We start from the raw sequence: 6,396 nt of genomic DNA on the forward strand, positions 1-6,396 counted from the left end.
GTTAGGTTTCATATGCATGTACGCAGTCTTAAGGTTCATTTCCCTGAAGATTGTCTCATGAAGATGTTTATGACCACTTTAGAAGGAAAAGCATGGTCTTGGTATAAAAATTTGGAAAATGGTTCAATATATTCGCTTGCTAGTTTTCATGATGAATTCTATGAGATGTATAAAGAGTGTCATCCCTCCTTATTGCTGGTCAAAGATTGTTGTAAACATTCTACGAGTTTTATTCAATATTTGGAGGATTGTTATGATGGTGATGAATTTATGGATGAAGAAATTTTAGAGGCTCTTCATAACAATGCATTTCAGCGCCAAGAAGAAACTATAACATCCTATGAAAAGCAGCATGAAGATCAGCAGGGGTTTATTTGTGAAAACCATGTTCAATCCCCTGATATGAATGAGAAGATGCAGCAAACTTGCCAGTCTTTTGGTCATGAAGAGTATGAAATTGATTGCAAACAACAAGAAGAAGTACTGGAAGATAGCTTTTACGAACCTCAGGCAGAGAAAAAGGTTGGTTTTTTATGTCAAACTTCTCAGCAGCTTACAGCAATAAATGATCATAAGAAAGAGGAAAATTACATTGTTTGTAGGCAGAATTTAGAAAAGCAGTTCGATAGCATATCGAAAGAATCTTGTGTGGTTGAGAATCAGTTGTCTAAATATGTAGAATGTTATGATGATCATCAACATAACTATTTATTCTTTGACCCTATAAGTGAATATATGGACAAGCTTTGCACTCCGGTCTTTCATTTTCACTTGCATTATGAAGATCAAGTATATTATGAGTTGATGTGGTCATCTTACTACCATGGTTATTTTGAGGTTGAATGCAGTCAAGAGCCTCCAATATCAGAGAAGACAATTGATTGGCTTTATTGGAAATATCATGTTGCTTGATCCCAAGTGGAGCTTGCAGCTGATAGGGTAGGTAGGTAGGAAAATGCAAATAAGCTCAAGGCTGACTGAGCACTTTTTCAGTAGATGTAGATTTCTTTCTCCTACAGTGATCATCAAGCTTAAGCCCGAGGTGAAGGCCCAAGATGCTTGTCAAGCAAATTTCTGTTGGTCATAAATGGATAAGGCACTGGACCTGCGAGTTCTTAGTGTACTACAGGAGCACACTATCCCAAGTGGAGCCACTGTTATCACTTAAGAATTCTAATTTCAAAATCACTCACATTAGCTTGATGCGCCTAAATCCTTTTAGCAGTTTCGCAACGCAACATGTTTTAGGTGATTTCGTAGCGGAAAACACCAATTTTGCACTAACTGCGCTACGAAATGGGGAATTCATGCTGATCCATAGCACATCTCACCCCAGCTGTCATATTTTCTGCAAGACTTTTACGGGGATAACATGTGCAAGGTTTTACATGTCGGTCTTGACACGTGTTCTGTAGCCTTCAAATTTGATTCTTGCCTGTACTATTCAAATCGAGATTTCCATCCAAAACCAAATTTGAAAATTCTCTACTAAGACCGAAACTTCTGATTCTGGTTTCGATGTGTGATAAATCTGGCAGTATGACTTCTAGGAAGAATGGACTCTTGTCACTTTCCTTTGTTTCTAATTTGCAAAATGTCTTGAAGAACAGAAAGATCGGAAAGGCACAATGCTTGGAGCAGATACAGGGGCCATACCACCTCCACATTACAGAGATTGCAGTAGCTCGAAAATTGAGGGGTTGCTTTCAGAAATCTTTGTTCTAAATTGGCACGTGAAAATGAATCACCGAAAGGTGATATAGATCATAAGAAAAGGCCAGCCTCGTCACCAGAAGGGAATTCAGAACCCAAGGTAATTAATCGAGAATATGCTGAGGTAGTTTTTTCACAAAGACCTCACGGTGGTGACTTTGAAAAGCTTGGGAATAGTTTCAGGCAACTGGGATTTTGCATGGTAGGGGTTGGACTTTTATTGGCTCGACTATGTGATCGGGCTATTGGTGGTATAGATCTGGAGAACACAATATTGGAATCTTCCACAGCAAAGGGTCGTCTCATCCACTATCATTCACTCAGTGAAAGAATTCCGTTGATGAACTCTGTAAATACAAAGAGAATTAAAAAAAAATGGCTTTCTGCTAAGGATGTTGGATTTCAATTGGGATGTGCACATTCAAGAAACTATTTGCCAGTGAGTTCAGACCAAAATATCGAAGGGAAAGGTCACCACGCTGCTCTTGAAAAGAATGCTTCATTTCATAAGCAGACTGACATATTGCCCGTGCCCTTCTTTGCCTGAAGTGGCCTTTGTATGGCCGGAAAAATGCATGGTTGCTGACTTTGAGTCATCTGAAACTCCCGTCTTTCACCCTTCCAGGGTTAGTGAGCTTGATGATGTATCATTTGAAAGAGCCTTGGATATGCTACGTTATCATGATGCCCACATGGCGGTGTTGTTTCATGCTTCATGGTGTCCATTTTCAAAGTTATATCGATCTTTATATGATGACCTATCTTCAATGTTTCCAAAGATTTACCATGTAGCTGTAGAGGAGTCTGTTCTAATGCCCAGTGTTCTTTCGAGGAATGGAGTTCATAGTTTTCCATCTCTCTTTCTACAGAACCAGACATCAAGGGTGCGCTATCGAAGATTAAAAGACCTTGATTCACTTGTACATTTCTATAAGGAGATTACAGGTCTTATTACAGGTCAAACGGTGTCGGTTAAGGCGTATTTGGCAAGTAAATTTGGCACTCCTGAGTGAAAATACACCACTTATTTTGAAGCATGCAATGCACATGCTCAACTTGAATAGAATTTGGTGTCGTTTAAAGTTTTCAAAAACAAGAAACTTTCAAGAAGGTGCTAAGAATGCAAGAGTATGGGCATCTCTGGCCTCTGTTTCTCTTGGTTAAGGCCCAGTACATAGACCAGAGTCCAGCTGTTCTGAAAATAGGGAATTGTGGTCTAAGACATGATGAGACAGGGATTTTTTTTCATTCGTAGATTCTCACAGTGGCAAAGAACTTGAATCTTATAGGCTTTCCTATCCCATATCTCAAGTGAATCCTCTGCCAATGACAGATTCAACTGAGCAACGGCTACATCTTTTTGTTGATAACAATGCAAGGGCACACTTGTTTCCTAGAACCAATGAAGCACTGACTATGTTTCTTGAATAGATGTCAAATATTTACTTATATTTTATTGATATAGAAAAAGGATCAATCCAAGGTTATGGTATCAACAATCAGGACATGTCAGATATAGTGTTTAAGAATTATTGCTTCAAAACTAGGGAACTGTGGTCTGTATTGTTTCCTTCTGAATTGGAGAAAATTGTTGCCACTGTCACAAAAATCTAAATGAGGCGTGGAATGTCTATAGTGTGCTCAACTATTTACAGGCTCTTGTTGAGAAGTCTGAGATCATCTAGATCCTAGAGGAAGAGAAAGAAGGTAATTTAACATTTACTGCAACTGATGGATATGACTACAATGGAGGAAGCAATGTTCTGAAGGTTCTGGGATACTTTAGTATTATTGGTCTACTTCGTGTACATTGCCTTCTTGGAGATTATTACAGTGGACTCAAGTGCTTGGCAGCTATAGATGTTAACCAGACAGGTGTCTACAATTCAGTGATTGGAAGCCATATCACAACTATTTATTATTATAGATTCACCAACCCTATGTTGAGAAGGTACGTTAAGGCAATACGGGCCTTCAATCAAGTTCTGTTGTATATAATAAAGACCAAACAGTTCCATCAAAAGTCTCCACAGTTTGACCAAATTCTGAAGGAAAATGAACATATATATGCTCTATTGGCTATATGCCTCTCTATCTGTCCACAAATGAAGCTTGTTGAGGAAAATGTGAACAATCAGCTGAAAGGGAAGTATGGGGAGAAGATGGCAAGAATGCAGAGAAGTGATGAGGCTGTGTATGATGAATTTTTTTTTCATATGCCTGTCCTAAATTTATTACTCCTTCAGTACCAAACTATGATGAAGCTCTTGTAAAAAATAACCAGAATGCATATAGGCATCAGTTGAAGTTGTTCTTATCAGAAGTTATGACATACAAGCATAAGACTCATGAAATTGATCATGATGAAGGAATTATATCAAATGCAGATGTTGACTTTTATATTGATGAGGATATTGTTCATATTGTTGAATTAAAGCCTTCAAAGCTATACGTTGATAACTTTATGCATCACATTATCAAGTGTGAAGAGATTATTAGTGATTCGGACAGAGTAAGCTTGAATAAGATGGTTGCTATTTTTGCATTATGGAGATGCCAGCTGTAATGAGGTCAAACATCCAAATTTTGTAATTAGAGAAGAGCAGTCTTAAGCCATGAACAGTGGCGATCATTTAGCTATGAAAGGAAGACTGTGCTTTTGAAATTACACAGCAGTTTCGTAGCGCGCTACGAAACTGCTGTAGCTGCATGTTACAATTCAGTTGATCAATTATGATTGACAAAGTGGCAAATCTTTTTGAAAGGTTTTTTCATCACACAGGTACACGAAACGGTGGACAGCACATCAAAAACGTGTCAGTGTTCCATATTTTGGGTCATTAAAGGCTAGAAGACATGCTGCTGTACATTCGAGCAATTTGAAGAAAACTGGAACCGAGAAGCAAGGGACATCTCCTAACACTACTGAGCAGTTAAAGATTCAGCGTTCAAGGTCGATATGGAGTATTAAACATCCAGCTCAGCCAAATTGAAAAAGAGACCAGGTGTCAAAGAACAAGGAGAAGTTATTATGCATAGAAAATAGAGTTAGAGTCATAGTTAATTTAGAACTCCTTAAAACTCCAGTCAGCACTTTATTGTATTTAATAGTTAGTTGCATAGCTGATAGATGTCATTAGAGGTAGTTATCGAATTCCCCTCATGCTGGAGGAGGAAGCTCGAATTAGTTAGAATAAGGATTCTATATATAGCTGAAACAGCAATGTAATGAGGGTTGGAAATTTTATAGCAGAGTACTGTTTTGGCTTATGTAAAGACAGAGTTCAGTAATATAATTTGGCTGCTTTTCTTCTCAGGATTCATGAAGGATTTCTATGTTTAGAATGTATGATTTTATCTTTTCCTTAATGTCTTTTACAGTTGCATAGGTGTACAATCACTCAGAATTCACTGATTGTGCTCTGATTTCCTGTGTGCATTTATGAGCTGTGGTTCCATATGTGTTGTGTTCTGAATATTCAAATGCTAAGTGCCTTGACTTCTATGTAAAGGCAGCACCATTGTTTACTGAAGTGTGATTGACTCCATAGGCCCAATGGAAACTTATGAAATGTTTGTCCAGCCTTTATATTTGTCACTGTTATGTCACAAGAGTTAGCCATCTTATTCTTAACCAAAATCAATAACCCTTTGAGAGAGCCCTCTCAGGCTAAGGAGGCTAAGCCTTAGTCAAAAGTTTGGTTTGAAACAGTTACTTGAAGTCTTCCTGGTTTGCAGCCTTCCAGGGCCTGATTCTGAGATAACACTCTGCATGTTAGTTTGTTTAATTTTCAATGTTTTCTTCAGTTTGGAGAGGATTCTTGGTACCCTCTTGCCCTCTTCAGCTCCTCAGTTGTATTTTCTATCCATTCATTTAATCTCAAGCATCAAAACTACTGCCTACCTTTCCCCAACTGGAACTCTGCAAAAATTTGGCCTCATCCCCGGACCCAAATTTGCCTTTCCCTTTTTTCCATCAAAACCTTCAAAAACTCAAATAAAATCCTTGCACTTCATACCTAGCCTAAAACTAGTTTGTATTTCAGTCATCTCAAGCCCCATCGATTATCTTTTGCTGAGATTGACCAAGAGAGAGCCCTCTCCTGTCCTCGTAGGGCTAGCTACGAGGTTGAGCGTGGTTTGATGTGGACCTAGAATCTTACCTTTTCAGCCTGAGGTAAATCTAGGCTCTAACAACGGTATCATCTGAATGTGGATCCTCTGAAGACAAGATGGGGTCGACTATCGTCTCGACCTATTGACTTTGGTCCAATGTGGACTCAGAGGGTTTATCTTCAATGATAGGTGCTTTGACCGACAACAAAGGTGTGTTAGTCAGATTTTCAACTAGCGATGGACTCGGCAAGAGTTTCTTGTGTCTAGGAGGAAGTCACTGCGGTGATGCAGGATGGTTATCCAAGACTCTTTTAGCTTCATCCAGGAAGGGACAACAGTGGAGGGCATGATCGCCTTCACATAGTCTACAACGAAATTTAGATCTTCCTTCTGTCCATTAACTTCATTTTCACTAGTTGACGGTGTACTCTCAACATGCTCATCAGAGGTTGACGACACCAAATTGTGCAAGCAGGGAGACAGAATTAGAAATACCATTGCATAAATACAATGTACCAACCTTTTCTCCTTTTTCTATTAACAGGGATCCTTTAGTGACCTTCCAGG

At 38.8% G+C, this 6,396-nt stretch overlaps 1 pseudogene; it reads left to right on the forward strand.

The window, feature by feature from the left end:
- The first annotated feature begins 2,288 nt into the window (after nt 1-2,288).
- On the forward strand, nt 2,289-2,940 carry LOC149245252 (5'-adenylylsulfate reductase-like 5 pseudogene; annotated as a pseudogene).
- The last annotated feature ends 3,456 nt before the right edge of the window (nt 2,941-6,396 follow it).

This window comes from Pinus tabuliformis, chromosome 7 (genome assembly GCF_031772625.1).
Source record: "Pinus tabuliformis cultivar Carrire ecotype Pingquan chromosome 7, CPIR1, whole genome shotgun sequence".
NCBI lineage: Eukaryota > Viridiplantae > Streptophyta > Pinopsida > Pinales > Pinaceae > Pinus > Pinus tabuliformis.